The sequence below is a fragment of the Protopterus annectens genome, chromosome 13.part0 (genome assembly GCF_019279795.1).
Source record: "Protopterus annectens isolate FY-2018-M chromosome 13.part0, PAN1.0, whole genome shotgun sequence".
NCBI lineage: Eukaryota > Metazoa > Chordata > Ceratodontiformes > Protopteridae > Protopterus > Protopterus annectens.
In genome coordinates, this window is record NC_056747.1 from 1,032,294,880 (window position 1) to 1,032,316,071 (window position 21,192).

Here is a 21,192-nt window from a genome sequence, read left to right on the forward strand (position 1 = left end):
AACTCCCACACCAACTGTTGGGCCATGTCCATATATATGGGGGCAACAGATGGAAAACACATATGTGCCCTTGTACATTACTGAGGTAAATGTGTGGTACACAGTGTTCCTTGCCATGGTGGGGGGGGGGGGTTCTATGCCATTAACCTAGGCTATGACACCTTTTCAAGTATATAACTGTTAAGATGAGGGTCATTCAGTGTGATAGTGAGATGTTAGGTTAAGCATTGTTATGTACAAGATACTATGATATTAACACAAGTGCTACTTTTCCCCCTAGGGCTTGACTACAGGGTGTAATTAGAGGCTGCTGAACTACATCTGTAATTGTTGATTGTTACGTATCCTGAAGGCAAATTCTGTTCCTACTGTTGTACTAATTGAAGGCCTTAGCCTGGACAGCATAGTATGGTACATATACACACTGCTTGCATCTACTGTTTTGTGTGGGCCTTGCATTCATGACTGATTACATATTTCAAACCTTATGTAGTGTCAGTACTGGCATACATTATTCTATAGTACACAAATAAAGGTTATCTATGTATGCATACCTGCGTGTCATGTCATGTCCTTTGAATTGTGGGTGGGTATATGTTTAATGTCAGTATTCTCATTTGTGGGAATGGTTGCCCCACTACACATTTCACAGGTGCCAGTTGAAGGGCTTGTGGATGAGGGATATACTTTGCACACAGTACTGCCACACTACTTCTACATATGTATGGCTACTGATACCTTTTGTGTGTGTGTATATGTGTATGTACCTATATATATCTCATATGGCTATATCTATATATTTATGTATTTATAGATATATACATTTGTATGTATGTATATATATATATATATATATATATATATATATATATATATATATATATATATACATATAGCTGTCTATCTGTCTACATTTACAGATATATATCTGTCCATATGTCCATGCATGTTCAGCTCATATTTTGGCCTGTTCCTCATTCACTTGGCAATTGTCATGGATGATTGCAGCATTGAAGTCAATAACTAGTGATAACACTTTTGTGTTTCGGACTTCATCTTCTTCTACATATGTGTTCTAATACATATAACTGTGTAACTAGCAACATTTTAAGTGTAACAGAGCATTAGTTGACATATATCCCTATTTGTACCCACAGTGTGGTATACTTTGTCCAGACTTCTTGCGTTAACAGGTTATGTGGTGTGATAATAACACATTTCCTGTACTGTTGACTGACTGTGCTGCAGGATATGTTTGTGAAAACTTCAAGCTATGTATATCTGCCATGGTTTAGTGGTAAATCACTTTGTGTATGGAGTGCAGAGTCCTGGGTTCGAGCCTTGGAGAAACAGTTTAGTTTGCTGCTGAGCAGAACAAGGGACGTTGGCTACAGAGTGCTTGAGGCACTCTTAAGCAGTTGTAAGCAGGTTTGCACAGGTTTGCACAAAACTAAGCAATGTCTACACAGGTTAAGCAATTCAGCAGCTAGCAGCTAACTGAGTATAAGAAACTGTAACGAGACTTTAGCAGGGCTTACCTCCACACAAACCCGTGCAAACCTGTGTACAACTGCTTTAAAGTGCCTTAATCACTCTGTATGCATCGGCCCTTGTTCTGCCTAGCAACAAAATAAACAACCTATGCTAGGCTAGAACCCAGGACCATGCACACTATAGCCAAAGTGATTTCCCTCTAAGCCATCTTAGATACACATAACTCTGCTGTATTCACAAACATAATATCCATCCCAGTCATTCAACAATACAGAGAATGTATTCCAACATGTAGATGTATGTGTGTGTGAAAATATATTAATGTCTAAACAGATACAGCATATTGATATATGTAGAAATATATATATATATATATATATATATATATATATATATATATATATATATATATATATATATATATATATATATGTATATACACACACACACATATATATGTAAGCAGATATTTATATCTATATAGGTATATACAAGCATACATCTGTATATAAAGGGGGAACATAGCAGAAACATATATGTCCACATGCACCATTAATGGGGTTGACAGGCACAAACAACATACGTCATGCACAAATATGTATCCCCCCCCCCACAACCAAACATGTCTGCCCTGCAATACACTACCAAATGTTGCAGATCCCATAACCAGAACATTACACACCAACGGCACAAGATGTTAACAGTACTCCATCCCACCTGTATGATGTCAGGCTGGTATCAATAACATATCATACAGTACAGTCAGGCTCATAATGACACCCATTTTGCAGTCATCTGTTCATAGGTTCATAGGTTCATAGGTTCATACTAGGCTATCTGCCCTAGGGCATTTATAAGCCTAGCCAGAGTGTGTGTGGCTTTCACCACCCCTTAGGATGATAATACTATACCCATTAGTTTGCTGTGCCTCTGTCCAGCAGTGACACAGAGATGATTCCCGGGGTAAACCTATGATCTCCCATCCACTCGTCAAGATTTCTCTTGAACAGAGTCAGTGAGGGGCTCTGCCTCACATGGACTGGGATTCTGTTCCATAGTGTAGGGAATCTCTGGGTGATGAATCTGTCCTTCCAGCATGTCCTATTTATATCCGTGTTGAGGTTTAAGTCTCTTGCTCTCGTGGCTCTGGTGGATTTGGATTTTTTGAGGTGGAGCATGTCCATTAATTCTGGGTTGGACATGGCCTTGTATGTCAGGCACAGATCACCTCTGAGCAGACGGTATGCGACTGAATAGAGCTGGAGTTTCTTCAGTCATACATCGTATGACATATGTTTGAGCCCCTTTATCCTTTTGGTGAGGAACTTTTGGGGTCTTTCCAACTGCTGCAGGTGTCGGGTAAGGTACATTCCGAATGGGGCGTTGTACTCAATCATTGGTCTGATAAGTGAAGAGTACAGGGGTACAATGACCTCTCCTGATCTGGATGTGAATCCCTTCATGATCAGGTGGGCAATGTAGAAGGTCTTCCTTACCACTTTGGCAATGTGAGTGTCAAAAGAGAGGTTACTGTCAACTTGGGTCCCCAGGTCCCTGATAACTTCTTCCATGTTTAATGGATTACCACCTATGTGGTAATTAGGGGTTACCTTGTTTTTCCCAAAGGGTATGACTATACATTTTTTGGCATTTAGCTTAAGGCCATGGCTCTGGCACCAGTTATCCATTTCTATGAGACCTCTCTGGAGGATGTCTGTGTCTGATGGAGTGTCAATTATGGTGCCCAGTTTGCAGTCATCTGCAAATTTTGTCAGCCACAATCCCCCATGTTTGCCTGCACTTCAGAAAAATAAATGCCAAACAAGAGGGGGCCCAGGAATGAGCCCTGTGGGACACCGCTCCTGACCGGCTTAGAGTCCGACATGGCACCAGCAACTCTAACCCTGTGTGTTCTGTCCTTGAGCCAGTTTGCAATCCATCTTGTGACATATGGGTTTACATCTAAGCTGGTGAGCTTTTCTATGATGCCCGAGTGGGGTATTGTGTCGAACGCTTTTGCTAGGTCAAGGTAGGCTGTGTGAACTGCCTTACCCTCATCAATGGCCTTAGTGACTGTTTCAAAAAAGTCGACCAAGTTCAAGAGGCAGGATCTGCCCTTGACAAAGCCAAATTGGGTAGGATCCAGTGTCTGTAGGTCCCCAATGTCTTTATTTATGAGTTCCATTATGATCCTCTCCATAGCTTTGCAGACAAGGCTCGTCAAGCTTATGGGGTGGTAATTTCCAGGGTCCGTAGAAGCACCGCCTTTGTGGAGTGGGACCACAGTTGCCGTACACCATTCTTTGGAGTGATCCTGTAGTAAGGCTAAGATTAAACAGCAGCCTTATGTGTGGGTTTAGTTCCTCATTGAGTTCGTGTAGCACACAACCGGGGACACCGTCCAGTCCCATTGATGCTGTGTTTTTTGCTTTAGAGAGAGCAGCTCTCACCTGGGCATCTGAGATGTTTGGGGGGCTAGACTCTGGTGGGATAGATATTTCTCCTTTTGGGGGGGAGGGAGGGGAGAAATTTGCACTGAACCTGTCTTCCAGTATGTTGGCAATGTCTGTGGGTTCACTGATTTTTTTATCATTTTGGACTAATTCTGAGCATATCTGGGAGTTTCCACCCAGGTTTCTAACATAGCTAAAGAAGGCCTTATGATTGTCTTTTGTGTCATTAGCGATTTTTCTCTCAAAGTTGGCCTTGCATGATTTTATGAGTGATCGTAGTTTTTTGCTAGTATTGATCAGAGATGCCTTCCCTTTTAGGGATTTTGCTTTGTCATGTAGTAGCTTTCTCCTCTTGTTGTAGAGTTTGTTTATGGCTGGGGTCCACCAGACCGGGCGCCTGCCTTTGGTGGAAAGGGTCTTGATTTTATTAGGGATTGCTTGATCCATACATTCCTGGAGGTGCTCGTAGGAGGCATTTGTAAGGGTTTCAGCAGCGTGGGTTGTGGTTTCCACTGGCTCGGGCCTTGAAGAATACCACTCCAGTCTTAAGAAGTGTGAAGTTTGCTTTTGAGAAGTTCTTCACTGTGGTCTTTTTGCTGGGGTGGGGGCGGGATGTGGATCTCCAATGAGATTAATTTATGGTCTGATCTCACCAATGAGGGATATACTTCTGGTGTGGAGCATTTTGTCCCCATGTTTGTGATGATCAGGTCTAGTATATTTTCTCCTCTTGTGGGAATGGTGACTAGTTGTTCCATAGCATTTGAGTTTATGAACTCCAGGAACCTTTGGGCTAGGGTGTTGGGGCTTGAGTAATGTTCCCAGTCTATGTTTGGGTAGTTGAAGTCACCCAATATGATGGTGTTTGGAGAGACATTCATACTCTCCAGTGTCTTCAGGAAGGCTGTGTGGGTTTCCTGAGTTTGAGAAGGTGGTCTGTAGCATGCTACAAACTGTAGGGCAATTTTACCTATGGTTAATTGCACCTGGATGGTCTCCGATGCTTCGTTTTGTTAGTCAGAGTCCTGTACTGTTGGCATGTACTTCAGAGATGTAGATGCCAAACAACAGTGGTCCATGGACTGTACCCTGAGGTACTCCACTTGTCACGTGTCTGAGGATGGATTTGGAGTCAGTTACACCTACAGTTCCAGTTCTGTCAGTAAGCCATGTGGCAAACCATCGAGTGGTATAGGGATGTATGGCTAGATTAGTATGTTAATCTATGTTTCCAGACTGGGGGATGGTGTTGAAGGGCCTGTAGAGCCTGCAGGTACATGTGTATTCCCACATAGGAGATGTAGCCCATTGTTGAGTCAGTCTGCCTGTAGCCTACACTGTGCTTTGTTACATGCCTAGCAGCTTACTATACTTATCCAGTGAGATGTCATGTCCAGATACTTGCCAGATGTACTGCTGCCTGGCGATCATAACAGTCATGTGTGTCAGACAACGCAGTGGGATGCTGTTCAGATGTATGTCAGTAACTAGTGGATAGTATGTGGCCATGGCACCTCTGTACCAGCGGTTATTAAGTGTCACAACAGACAGGGGTGTATGAATGCATAACCTATGTGGGCAAATGTATACCAGTATGTACGTGTTATACCCATCTACATGGCTGTTAACATCCACAATGACAGGCCTGGTCAACATATCTTGCATGAAGGGGTTCAGTGTATACCCCTGGTCTGATCCGAGTGTGTCAGACTGTCCACATATATTGGCCATATAGCAGCTGTAGTCCACAGAGGCATTAGTGTGCTAGCAGTGGTACTGTACTATGATGACCTTAGGATGTCTGTAAATAGCCAATGGCACACATGTTAACAGCAGATGTGGCCTCCCACACACACTATTTCTGTGAAGACATTCCCACTTACAGTAGCAATAGTCTACAGATATACCTGCACTACATACATGACATCCTCTTGCACTGAGAGGTTGGGGCTGAGGTAGGGCTCCACTCCATGTGCAGGACATATGGTGAACATATATGTATATATAAGTATACATATATCCATATAGATAAGTACACATATATATAGCTTGCTTACTGTATGACAACAGTTTTACACATATGTGCCTGTGTTCCAGCCTCTTCCTCCACCTACATACCAGGCTTTGCACATATGAGCATGCAGGTAAGGTTGCAGGGCATATCAGTCGGCTACTGTAGTGTATACATTGTATGTAGTAGGCTGTGTGTATGTCATGCTGTCATTCCTGCCATCACTCCACTGCTGTTGTGTCCCCCACACATACAGGGGGGTTGGGACCATATATGTTTGGGTTTCACCTACACAATACATGTGTGCCCTAATGCACTCCAGAGGCCAGTGTATGTAAAAGTGGTATAAGGCCCAGTATTAGTGTGTGTAGGGGGGTGCACCATGACTAACCTAGGCTGTTACAACATGTGTGGGTATCTGGGATAAGCTGCCTTAAGGTATCTGCATTTACTTTACCATGCAATCCACAGTGGGTAAATGCAGGCCTACTGCCTCCTGCCATACGGGATGTTCTGTTTATCAGTGTGATTGTGATGGTGTCAGGTATGCCTTGTTATGTAACAGATACATTGCATTGTGTCAACTGGGGTCTGTACCCCCCAGGGATTGTGTACAGAGTCTAGACAGAGGCTGCTGACCTGTACATCTGCATTATGTACTGTTGATTGTCTGGTATACTGTGGCCCAGTCTGTCATTACTGATGTACTACTTGAAGGCCTCGGCCTGGACAGCAACATATGTCAAACTTTCCAGACTACTGTCTTAGTATAACTGTTTCACAGTTGCATTACACTGTTCATATGGACGTCAGTGTCTAAACAGCTATATGACATGGCATATACAACTGTCATAGTACACAAATAAAGCTTTCACATTCATTTATGCACAACTGTGTATGGAGTTATACCCTTTGATATCTCTGTGGGTATACGTTGCAGGCTATGAATGTCATTCGTATAGGAGGCTCATACAGTTTCCAGTTGTTAAGGTGGTGACTGTAGGAATACTGACGGCTCCATATTGTGTGCACATACTACATATGTATATTACTGTACAAACCTATGTGTGTGTGTATTTGTAATTACATATATATCTATATATATATATATATATATATATATATATATACATATATACATATATACCTGTATCTGCATATATGTGTCTGTGTATATGTATCCTAGGGATGGCCATGTCATGCCTGGTCCTGGTTATGGGATCTGCAACACTTGGTACTATGTTACAGGGGGTTCGTGCTTGGCTGGGGGGGGTATACCTATCTGTACCAGACGTATATTGTGTGGGGCCTCTCAACCCCATTGACGTTGCATGAGGACATATATGTTTTGTTATTTCCCTATTATTTACAGATGTATGTCCATATATACCTATGTGTGTATATATATATATATATATATATATATATATATATATATATATATATATATATATATATATATATATATATATATATATATATATATCTCTGCTGACATATATATATATATATATATATATATATATATATATATATATATATATATATATATATATATATATATATATATATATATATATATAAAAACCTGCTGTATATGTTTAGACATTTAGATGTGGACTTATATATCTATAGTTGTAGGCATTTGCATGTGTATATGTTCATAAATATTAATATATATATATATATATATATATATATATATATATATATATATATATATATATATATATATATATATATATATATATATATATATATATCCATATATGTATATGTTGTACCTGTTTAGACATTAATATATTCACTCACACACATACATCTACATGTTGGAATACATTCCCTGTGCTGTTTAATGATTGGGCTGGATGATGCTTGTGAATGCATCAAGGATGTGTATATCTGAGATGGCTTAGTGGTAAATCACTTTGGCTATGGTGTGTCGGGTCCCGGGTTTGATACTAACAGAGGCTGCTTATTTTGTTGCCTGGCAGAACATGGGACATTGGCTAAAGAGTGATTAAGGCACTTTTAAGCAGTTGTAAAAGGGTGTGCGCAAGTTTGTGTGATGGTGAGCACTGCCAATCTCCGCTTATGTTTTCTTACAGTCAGTTAGCTTCAGATTTCTCAACCTATGTAGGCATAGCTTACCCCCATGCAAACCCATGCAAACCCACTTACTGCTGCTTAAAAGTGCTTACTGCAGCTTACCCCTGTGCTAATTCCTTTAAAAGAAAAGAAAAAGGGGTTGACGGGAAAGTGGTGAAAAACAGGGCACAAAGAGGGAAAGATAGTAGGGAAAATAGCTAGGCATTTGCAGGAAGGGTATAGGAAAGGTCCATAGCTGCTCATTTGTTTTACAGCAACAGCTGTGCATATACATTATATTTGCAGGTACATTTGGATCCTCAAACCCCTGGGAGAGGGGTGAGGGCAACATATATTCATTGTGATGCCAATTAGACCATATTACATGTGTCCAGTGGACACATGTGCGAAATGGACAGCTATGTATGGGGCGAGATTTTTTTGTGGGAACAGTTTGCCCTTTTTTTTCTTTTTTTCAGGTGAGAGTGGGATGTTGGGGAGGGATAGTAGGTATATTTGGGGAGTCACCACTGCACCTTCACGGCCCAGAAGGTGGCTGTGCTGGGGGTTGTGTAGGAGGGGCAGGCTCACCCTCTAATAGCAACACTCGGCCCTCAAGCTGGCGTAGCCACTCTCGATGCTCCAGATCAAGCTCCTTACACACCATGGCCCAGACCTATTGATGGGTGACAGGTTCCCCTCCACACCCATTCTGAGTAGGGTGAGCCCCATCCCCTGCAGCGGTTCCACCAGAAGGTGACACAGAGCCCACAGAGGAAAAGGTCCCAGGCTGGGCCCCAGATGTGCTGGTGCCCAGTGCCATGGCCAGCTAAGGTGGGACAGGTGGGTTCACTGGGACCGGCCTTCCCATACGAGCTGTGTTGTCACAGGTTTATGACAGATATGGGTTAGTAACAGTCAACAGAATTCAGGATTAGTTATAACAGCATGTATAGGTATTCCCATTAACCCAACACACCAGAATTAACACAGTTGCAGAGCAGTTAGATCACATGCATATATGGAACAACAGTGGCCATTTCAGGAGCATGCAGGTTTCATTGATGGCAACAAGCCACCAATTTGGATGTATTTTCACATGGCACATGCATAAAAACAAATGTGAATATTTATAAATCATTATGACATATGTCCCAACAAAAGGTTGGGGTGTACACATACCAGTTGAGGAGTGTCATTGGTTATTATGCACATATGGTAGGGGTGAGAGAGAGAGTTCAATTAACAACTAATATATCCTTGTAGTTTTCACAACATTCTTAGTCACTGCAGTGGTCTTTCCCTTACATGTATTATTACACTACACAATGGCCTTATATTGTACACTGATATGTTTATAAATTATTATATACGTGACCTGTGTCTTACATACAGGCATGACAGGCTGCAGGTGTTAATGCAACATATGTTGAGAATTGCTGTCATACTCTTTGGTCGAGGTGCTAGAATGACAGGTTTGTTTCCATATACAATCTCTGACTATGTACACGTTTGAATATCAGTTATATGTGATTGACAGCTGCCTACAATTCTTGGAACATCACACTGGATTTTCAGGGGAACAGGGTGATAAGGGCCATTTATCTGGACATGCTGGACAGATTGGAATGGTTGTGGGGTATGAATATGCATACAACTTTCAATTTGAACATTCTAGCAAATTCTGTACAGTTGTTGGGTGTAAATATGCATACAACTTTCTATCTGAACATTGTATCAAAATCTGTACAGTTCTGGGGTATGATTATGCATACAACTTAGTAGCACTCCCAGGAGTCAAACCCCTGCTGCGTGTGACAAAATATTATAGCGAACATCACAGTACACTGTGCTATCAGGGAATTGATGCACAGCTTTTGACTGTTTTCTATCTAAGGCTCCCTAACTTGTACAATATAACTGACTTCTTGGCACTTCCAACATTGTTATGCAGAACTTCATGCCCATTGTATCTGCATACCACAGTGTGGGTGACACAGCTTAAGATACAACAGTACTATTTATAGTATGGAACAGATCACCAACATATGAGAGAAGAGTAAACGGAAGTACTCCAGGGGTTATACCTTAATTCACAGACTATTACACATTTATGTCTACTGGTACAACACTTTCTAAGGCTCTTATATTTATTTGTTATGACAGAATGGTCCATACTACTGAAGAAAGCTATATGCTGAAACTGGTCTAGTCACTTGTTCTAACAATAAACTTATTTCAGCTCATCTTTGGTGCTGGCATTTTTATTTTGATGCATACCAGCATGGTGGTGCCTGAACTGCTCACCAGTCCGGGGGATACCTGTGGCACTGGTGAGTTCATGGATGAGACTGTCCCAGACCTCCGTTTTATACTGCAAGCCCTGGTACTGGCCCTGCAGTAGTCTCTGATCATGGTGTTTTACCAGGAGCCATACCATGATTTTTGACTCCTTGATGCCCCAGCGTTGTGCTCTAAATTGAGTGCCTTCACCCACACCAGCCATTCTGCCTGCAGTAGGAAGCTACAACCAGTTATGAGAAGTATTTCCGCCTGTGGGGTTTAACTACGGCCATTTCCCCATACTTTCCCGTGATTGGCTGGTTTTGAAAAGACTAAGCTATGGGCACACCTGCTTACATAAGGTTGGCACTGCTTAAAGAGGTATACCACTAGGCAGATTGAATTGGCTCTGCTACACATTGCTTCCATTTCTTAACTTGAGCTGTGCTGCGGTTAGCATTGCTTAATAGTTAATTAGCACTATATTTGCCATTTGGCAATGATTTATTCTTCATTACAGGTTATATATGTGTCTGGTAAACGTGATTCATGTGTACATACACTGTATGGGGACCTGGGGAATTCTGCACTTTATTACCATCACACCTCAGATCTATGCTTACTGCAGTACTCCAGTTCACATATTTATGTTCTTTGGCAGGTTATCCAACATCACACTGTACATAGATTCAGTTCACTTGCTTGGTTTGATTTTCCTGTGGTGAGAATTAGTTTGCTGATACCTCACACACATCTATTTCTATGATGGCTTAGTGGTTAACTACTGTGACTATAATGTACAGGGTCCTGAGTTTGAGCCTTGCAGAGGCAGTTTATTTTGTTGCTGGGCAGAACATGGGCCAATGTATACAGAGTGATTAAGGCACTTTAAAGCAGTTGTGAGCGGGTTTGCATGGGTTTGAGCAATGGTAAGCACTGCTAACCTCTGGTTACAGTTTCTTACACTCAGTTAGCTTCTACATTGCTTAATCTGTGTAGGCAATGCTTACCCCCACAGAAACACATGTAAAAACGCTTACTACTGCTTATTTTTGCTTAACCCTGCTTACTAGTGCCTTATTCATTATGACACTGACACTTCACATGTTCATTTAATGCAGTACTCCAAGTCACATTTACATGTTATTATGTAGGTTATATGGCAAAAAGATGTAAAAATATGTTCATATAAAGATTTCACATGGAAAATGATATGTGCTGCAGTGGGACTCAAACTGGGAAAACCTGTTCGTTAGGCAGATGCTCTAACCACTACACTATTGATTATAGGTTCATGGATTCATAGGTAGATAATAGGCTATCTGCCCTAGGGCATTTATAAGCCTAGCCAGAGTGTATTTGGCTTCTGCCTCCCAATTTGATTAGCCTACTGTGCCTCTGTAAAGTAGGTCACAGAAGGTACCCTTTTAAGATTAGTTTACTGTGCCTCTGTCTAGCAGGGACACAGAAGAAATCCCAGGGGTGAATTTGCGATTTCCCATCCACGCGTCCAGATTTCGCTTGAAGAGGGTCAGCGAGGGACTATGTCTAACATGAATTGGGATTCTATTCCAGAGTGAGGGGAGCCTCTGGGAAATTAATCTGTCCCTCCAGCATGTCCTATTTATTTTTGTGCTAAGGTTTAGGTCCCTGGAGCGTGTAGCTCTAAGGGACTTGGATTTTTTGAGGTGGAGCATGTCCATTAATTCTGGGTTTGACATGGCTTTGTACGTCAGGCACAGATTGCCTCTGAGTAGGCGGTAAGCAACTCAGTAGAGCTGGAGTTTCTTTAGTCGAGCTGCATAGGGCATCTGTTTGTAGCCCATGATCCTCTTGGTGAGGTACTTTTGGGGTCTCTCCAGTTGCTGCAGGTGTCGGGTAAGGTTCATCCCAAAAGGGGCATTGTATTCAATTATGGGCCTGATGAGTGACGAGTAGAGGGGCACAATGACCTCTCTTGATCTAGATGCGAACCCTTTCATGATAAGGTGGGCTATATAGAAGGTCTTTCTAACCACTTTGGCAACGTGATTATCAAAGGAGAGATTACTATCTACATTGGTCCCCAAATCTCTAATTACTTCTTCTGTACTTAATGGATTACCACCTATGTGGTAATTCCTGGGCACCTTGTTTTTCCCAAAGGGGATGACTATGCACTTTTTAGCATTTAGCTTGAGGCCATGGCTCTGGCACCAAGCATCCATCTCTGTGAGACCCTTTTGGAGGATGCTTGTGTCAGCTGGAGATTCGATTATGGCCCCCAGTTTGCAGTCATCTGCAAACTTTGTCAGCCATAATCCCCCCGTGTTAGCCTGAACCTCAGAGAAGTATATACCGAACAAGAGAGGTCCCAGAACTGAGCCCTGTAGGACACCACTTGTAACTGGTTTGGATTTGGACATGGCACCTGTGATTCTGAACATGTGGGTTCTATCTCTGAGCTAGTTTTCAACCCATCTTGTGATATAGGGGTTGATATTTAAGCTGGTAAGCTTATTTATGATGCCCAAGTGGGGTATTGTGTCGAAGGCTTTTGCGAGGTCCAGGTAGGCTGTGTGGACTACCTTGCCCTCATCTATGGCGTTGGTAACTGTTTCAAAGAAATCAACTAGGTTTAAGAGGCAACATCTGCCCTTAACAAAGCCGAATTGGGTAGGGTCCAGTGTCTGGAGGCTCCCAATGTCTTTGTTTATGAGTTCCATGATAATATGCTCCATAGCTTTACAGACCAGACTAGTCAGGCTTATGGGGTGATAGTTTCCAGGGTCCGTTGTGGCACCACCTTTGTGGAGTGGGACCATTATAGCTGTAAGCCATTCTTTGGGTACATATCCTGTAGTAAGGCTAAGTTTGAACAATGACTTAATGTGAGGGTTCAGTTCTTTTCGAAGCTCATGTAAGACACAGCCTGGGACACCGTCCGGTCCCATAGATGCTGTGTTTTTTGCTTTGGAGAGGGCAGCTTTCACCTGTGCATCTGTGATGTCAGGGAGGTTACATTCAGTTGGGATAGGCATTTGCTCCTTTGGGGGGGAAGGGGGGGAGTTTGCGCTGAATCTGTCTGCCAGGATGTTGGCTATGTCTGTAGGTTCGGTATATTTTGTACCATTATGCAACAATTCAGACCATATCTGGGAGATTCCGCCCATGTTCCTGACATAACTAAAGAAGGCCTTGTGATTATCTTTAGTGTCTAGGGCAATTTTTCTTTCGAACTGGCCTTTGATGAGGGATTGAAGTTTCTTGCTAATACTGATCAGAGATGCCTTCCCTTTCTGGGATTTTGCTCTGTCATGTAGTAGCTTCCTCCTTCTGTTGTATAGCTTATTTATGGCTGGGGTCCACCAGACCGGTCTCCTGTTTTTGCAGGAGTGAGTCTTGGTTTCATTTGGGATAGCACGATCCATGCATTCCTGCAGGTGCTCATAGAATGCATTTGTAAAGGATTCTGCAGATTGGGCTGTATTATCCTCTGGCCCAGGGGCTTTGAAGGATTCCATCTCAGCCTTGAGAAGTGCAAAGTTGGCTTTTGAGAAATTCTTTACAGTGATTTCCTTGGCTGGGGGTGGAGATGGGCTATGGATGTTCAGGGAAATTTGTTTATGGTCTGATCTTACCAATGAGGGGTTTACCTCTGGTGTGGAACATAGAGTCCCCATGTTGGTGATGACCAGGTCCAATATGTTGTTCCCTCTTGTGGGAGTGGTGACCAGTTGTTCCATTGCGTTAGAGTTTATAAATTCAAAGAACCGTTGGGCGAGGTTGTTTGGGCTTGAGTAGTTTTCCCAGTCAATGTTTGGGTAGTTGAAGTCACCCAATAACATAGTGTTTGGAGAGACCTTCATATTCTCCAGTGTTCTCAGGTATGCCAAGTGGAGTTCCTGTAATAGGGAGGGTGTTCTGTAGCAGGCTACAAACTGAAAGGGAGTTTTGCCCACTGTTAGTTGCACATGGATTGTTTCCGATGCTTCGTGCAGTGCCACTAACCTGGAGGTGTAGGTATCTTTGATGAATATAGATACTCCCCCTACTTTTGTGCTTCGGTCCAAGTTTTGGGGCCGAAACACATGGTATGAATTATAACCTGGTAGTGCTGGGGTGCTCTCAGGAGCCTTGAACCAGGTTTCTGTTACTGCACAGACATCGATTTTCTCCATACTGAGGAGAGCATCGAGTGCGTGCATCTTGAGGTTTAGACTTCTGGCATTGAGTAGCATTACCTTTAGTTTTTTTATCCTTGGGTTGTCTATGGAGGTGGGTTTGTCCTTTGAGCCTTGCCTAAAAAAGGCACTATGGGGGTGGCAAGAGTCTTGGCCAGTACACGAAAACCTAAGGGTGACAGGTGCAAACTGTCCCTAGCGAAGCAACGTGGCTTGTCGAGCATGTCATCCCAGGCTGACAGACACTGGATCCCCTTTGAATGACACCAATACTTTAGCCAATTGTTGAAACTGATCATTTTGTCTTTATACTGTGGCATCATTCTTGGTGAGGGCAAGATGCTACTCAAGGTCAGGGTCACCCCAGTCTGGGCTACATGGTCAGAGAGCTCCTCTATGTCTCTTTTCATGTAGTCCAGGGAGGTACGTCTCAGGTCATTCACACCAGCATGGACAATGATGGAGTCATACTTGTACTTGCTTTACAGTGAACTGAGTGCTTGCATTATGTGGCGGATCCTGGCACCCAACAGGCAGCTTACAGTGACCTTCTTGTTCAGTCTGGTGAGTGGGACGTCAGTGTGCCGGACAATAGAGTTCCCTATAACAAGTGTATTTGGTGTGTTGTTTTGCCTTAAGGGCTGTGACTGTGAGGCACACTGATTTTGTGAGATATGTGATTCATGGGTATTGTTGAGGGGTGGCTGTTGCTTGGATATCTGCTTAGGAGGTATTTGCTGTTTAGGCAGATTTTTATTTAGAGCCTCCGAGTATGTTTTTGTGTGTTTATGCATTGGGTATGCAGATGCAATAAGTCTGTGTGAGACTGGATTTGTGGTGTGGGTGGTTACCTTTTCCTCCTGACTGACTGTGCCAGTCTTGGGTTGAGAGAGCTCTGCCTCCAGTTTGGCTGTGTAACTGCATCTCTCATGTGTATTAGAGTTTGTTGGAAGGAGGAGAGGGTCGTCTGTGTACATAAGGCAATTGTAACATTGCCTCAAAATTCCCAGATTCACCAGCTGGACTGGAGAGTAACCTTGAAACTGACTCTTGGACATACCAGATTAGTATAGGGAACTGTTTTTTACTGATGATTAGGGAAGGGAACTGATTTTTCACTTGATCAGGAAGGACCAATCGGGAGCCTAATACTTATGAGAAGTCAAGGAGGGTGTAGTGCTTTAGTTAGTTAGTGTTTCCTTATAAGAGCTGAGCAAGTGCAGGGCTTTAGAAAGAAACTAGAGTGATTACTTTGAGAGTTTGAACAGTTCTAAGGGAAAAAGTGAAGAGCAGACTTTGTGGAGCCTAGCATAGTTTAAACCTGTTTAGGTGGTGCTGCCCGATGCTGCTCGGTGCGCAAAACCGCACAAAAAGAGAGTTGTAGGGTTTTAAGAGAGAGAGAGATCAAGGAGTTTAGAATTGACCCAAATGGCCAATAAAACTACAGCTTCTAGGTAGTAACCACTCCTCCAGGGACAGGCAGGCTGTTCAGTGTTAACCACTCCCACTGGTGAACACAGAGACTTCCCTTTAGCCCAAGCAAGCACTGACCTTCTAGAAACTTCCAAACAGTTCAGAACAGCAAATCTGTTACTGAACTTTCTTAACTTTCAGAAAGTGGGAAAAAAGCTAGATTTTTTTTCTGTTTGTTGTAGTTTAAAGGTAGCAGAGATACACAAGCAGCAAAATAATCACAACAGTGCAATAAATGACCCCACAATTGAGTGCTAGGCCAAAATCTGGTAAAATGCAGTTTTTGGAGAAAAAAATGATTTTAAATTAAGTGCAACACAGGAAATGCAGTAAACAGGCTCTAGATGTGTTCCAAGTACTGTTACTGATACAGATATAAACTTTAGCAAGCCGGAAAATGCCAAAAAGTAGGCGGCAAAGCAGTAAAACTTAACAAAAAATCAAAAGAAAATACTTAAAATCACAAAAGTGGCTCCTTTTCTTCTCTCAGCATTTTCTCCCCTTGGTAGGTGCTTCAGCAACAACTAGCAAGCCTGAAAAGATGCCAAAACCACGAGGCAGCCGGTGTTTAAGAGAGACAGATCAAGGAGTTTAGAATTGACCCAAAATGGCCAATAAAATTACAGCTTCTAGGTAGTAACCACTCCTCCAGGGACAGGCAGGCTGTTCAGTGTTAACCACTCCCACTGGTGAACACAGAGACTTCCCTTTAGCCCAAGCAAGCACTGGCCTTCTAGAAACTTCCAAACAGTTCAGAACAGCAAATCTGTAACTGAACTTTCTTAACTTTCAGAAAGTGGAAAAAAAGCAAGATTTTTTTTCTTTTTGTTGAAGTTTAAAGGTAGCAGAGATACACAAGCAGCAAAATAATCACAACTAACAATAAATGACCCCACACTTAAGTGCTAGGCCAAAATCAGGTAAAATGCAGTTTTTAGAGAAAAAAACGATTTTAAATTAAGTGCAACACAGGAAATGCAGTAAACAGGCCCTAGATGTGTTCCAAGTACTGTTACTGTTACAGATATAAACTTTAGCAAGCCGTAAAATGCCAAAAAGTAGGCGGCAAAGCAGTAAAACTTAAAAAAAAATCAGAAGAAAATACTTAAAATCACAAAAGTGGCTCCTTTTCTTCTCTCAGCGTTTTCTCCCCTTGGTAGGTGCTTCAGCAACAACTAGCAAGCCTGAAAAGACTGTGCTGCTTCATTTGCATATATATTCCTTGTTATCCTCTTCAGCCTTTTCAGCTGCTTTAACTGTAGCTAAGTGAAGGGCAAACCCATGCACCTACGGTTAGCTGTACTCAGGGTTTTAAAAAAAATAAATAATAGGGTTTCTTCATTTTATTTGACTGTACTGTTGCTGTTGAACACATGGGAACTGTTGGTGGGGATATGCGGACACTTGTGAGCAGTCTCGCTCATTTATTTACACATTCTTCTGTGCAGGGTTGTGTTTATTCTGAGAGCTCTGCTCTCAGATACACCCCCTACACTCATCCATGCTCCATGTAGCATTAGGAGTTCAGGCAGCTCGCCTTCATTAATATGCATGGCGCACTGCCGTCCTCCTCTTGACTCACAAGAGACAGAGCTGTGGTCTCTTTTCAAGTTTTAATATGCCATTAAAAGCAGAATACAATTAAAACACAAGGTAAATAAAACAAATCACAGTATTCAAAATAGAAAAAGGCAATAAAGTAATACAACAAATAAAAAGCAAACTAACCTTTCCCTCACAGCAAAGTGTAGCAAAGTCTGGGTGAGCCTTTCTAGTAAAGCCTTCTCTTCCCTTTCCTTCTCTGAATAAAATCTATGATTTTATGCAGCAACTGCTATGGTTGACTGGTTGGATTTATTTCTGTCATATCTACAGCAGAGTTTTAATCCTCTATGTCTGTGTAAACTCACTGTTAATTATAAGGGTGCTTTTGCTATTCTGTAATATCTTTCTCTTCTCTTTCCAGCATTCTGTGCCTTAACATTCTGTTCTGCATCAGAGCAAAGTATAGATGTTATATATGCTCTGGAAATAAAGTAAAATATCAAAAAGTGTGTGTGTGTGTGTGTGTGTGTGTGTATGTTTATTTTTTTACATACACACACACACACACACACACACACACACACACACACACACATATATATATATATATATATACACACACACACACACATAATATCTGTATTACACTTTATGTTTTTTATAAATAGATTTTAATAAATATATATATATATATATATATATATATATATATATATATATTTAAAAAATACATTTATACAATTAAGTGTGCTACATGTATTTTATATTTTATATACATCATCCTTGTGTTTTACCCCACTTGCCTTTGTTGCTTGTTTGTTGCTGCTAACAGTATTATAATTGCATAATTAGTCAGGTTATTGTTGCATTCACATGATGCATATTTTTGTTATATAACTCCAACCATTGATGGAGAAATCTAGGTTCTGATGAAGTCCCTTTTTGGTTTGGGGATGAAAGTGCATTTACATTTTATTTATATGTGTTTAACATTTATTTTAGGTTTTCTTGTATTTGTATGCCATTGGTGATGAATAAATTGTTTACTTTTACCTTTTTTGGTGTTTTTTAAGAGTGTTCTGGAGTTGGAACAGAAGAGATGAGTCAGAATGTGTCTATACATGCTGTTTCAGGTTATATCCCCCCATTGATGTGCACCCTTCTACAGGAACATACTCCATCTAGAGGCTGTGTTGAAGTATGGATCCACCGTGTCTGGTAGTTCCATGTTTTGAGTCAGCTATAGGCAACCTGTGATGTTGTCAGGGCCCATTGATTCTGTGTTATTATCCATACAGAGCACACAGATGAGCTGCCCTTCTTAGGATAGAAACTGTCTGCACATATACCTTGGCTGATGGACTGTGGCAACAGGGGGGTAACATTTGAGACAAACTCTCAGCTAGCAGATTGCCTATTTCCTCTGGTTGGGTATACATGGTGGCATTCACATGCACATCTGTGCTTAGTTGCATATTCCACTTAACATTTCAAATGTATTGGAATAAATGATTTGTGAAAAGACCTACAAATACAACCATGGTCATTCATCACATTCCACACATGGGTACTATGCACAGTCGCACAACTCTACCAATGTCATGTACTTACATCAACTGCACAACATATGCCTATATGTGTTTCATGGACAAGCTGTGTTTGAGCAGCCTGATACCATAGCAGGGCACATTATAGATCTGTTGTTTGTGGCTCATGCAGAACATGTCCTGACACAAATGCTAATAGTAACACAATGGTGCTGCTGACCCCCTCAATAATCTTTGGTTATAGCAACACAGATGCACATACAATGAATTTGACAAGGCCGCAATTGCATCAAAACATGTAATACATTGTTGTATATATCACAGCATGACAACATGTATATGAGACAAGACATATGGGACCATGTAATCAATACGAACTTATATTGATATGTGTTACAGAGTATTTACTGATGGTAAGCAGACACTTGCACACTTATGCCATACTGCAATTGTCACTGTAATGGTGGAATGTGAACTGCGTTGATGGGTGATCTGCTCCACTACAACAACACATGTTCTAATACACAAACAATATTTATTTTTTTATTTTATTTTTATTTTACATTGGTTGACAGGGCTAATATACATACAAGTGTCACTCATGTCACTAAACAAGCACCTTTATGACTGTTATAGATCATGTTGAGGTGAATTACTTCAGATGTACCTCTCTGAACTTTATAAAGAGACACATGACTGAACTCTCATATTATGTGTCCCAGGCAGGTATGACCTTAGCCCTAAGCAGCATTCTACCGTCACCCACAATGATGCCACAATATAAACAAAAAAATGATTGACTTCAACAATTGGCTTAGCTTTTGGTATCAGTCCAGGGGGACCCAGTATTTTTCAGCCTAGGATGACATGGGCGACAGGCCATGCTGCTTTGCTAGAGATGGTCTGTACTTGTGTCCTCCAGGTTGTCGAATTCTAGAAAAGATGCTTGCTTCCCCATAGTGCATTTTTTAGTCAATTTCAAAGAAACAAAAGGTTTGATATAAATAAATCCACTGGGGGCAAACTCAAGGTTCTGCTGTATAATGTTAGGAGTCACATGAAGCTGCACTGGAAGAAACTGGCAACCTGCTAGCTGACAGATTTGCCACAAACTTCACCCCCATCAGCCATATCCCAAAGCGTACCTAACACCAGTGCTCTGCCTAGTATCTCTAGACATTATGTCATATCTGCACACTCCAAGGCCAAAAACACAGCCTCATTGGTACCAGACAACATCCCAGGATGCTTACTAATCAATCTAAAATAGGACCTGGTGGACCCACTTAGCATCCTCTTTAACCACTACCTGAGAACTGCCTTTGTTCCAGCAGAGTGGAAGACAGCAACAGTAATCCCCTTACACAAAAGGGGCCATCAACTGGCCCTGGGAACTATAGACCCATAAGTCTCACCAGTCTCATCTGCAAGGCCATGGAAAGAATCATCATGGAGCTTATCAACAAGGACAAAGGTGACCTTCAAACTCTAGACCCAACTCAATTTGCCTTTGTTAAGAGAGGATCATGCTTACTAAACCTAGTAGACTTCTTCAAGAAAATCACCAAAGCTTTGGATCAATGTAAGATAAGGCATACTGCCTGTCTTGACCTTGCCAAGGCTTTTGACACAATCCCCCATCCAGGTATCATTAAGAAACACTCCCAGCTGGGGATTAACCCTTATGTCACTAAATGTGCAGCCAACTGGCTCATTGACAGAACTCATTCTGTCAAAATTGGTGACTCAACCTCTACCAGTAGAGCCATCACTAGTGATGTACCACAAGGTTCTGTGCTTGGCTGTTTATTGTTCAGAATTTGCTGATGATTGCAAATTGGTTGCAATCATTGAATCCCCCAATGATGTTAACATATTGCAGGAAGGGATAACATGGATAAATGACTGTTGCCAAAGCCACAGTCTAAATCTAAATGCAAAAAAGTGCCATTATTAATGTCTTTGGCAAAGTAGAATTGCATGCCATTTACAGAACTGACAACAGCCCCCAAGCTCAAACCTAGTGGTGTGAGACATTGGAACATAGGTAGATAGCAATTTGAACTTTGACCATCAAGTTTCCACAGGCGTAAGGAAAGCCTTCTATGTTGTGTACCCCATAAGTAAGGACATCA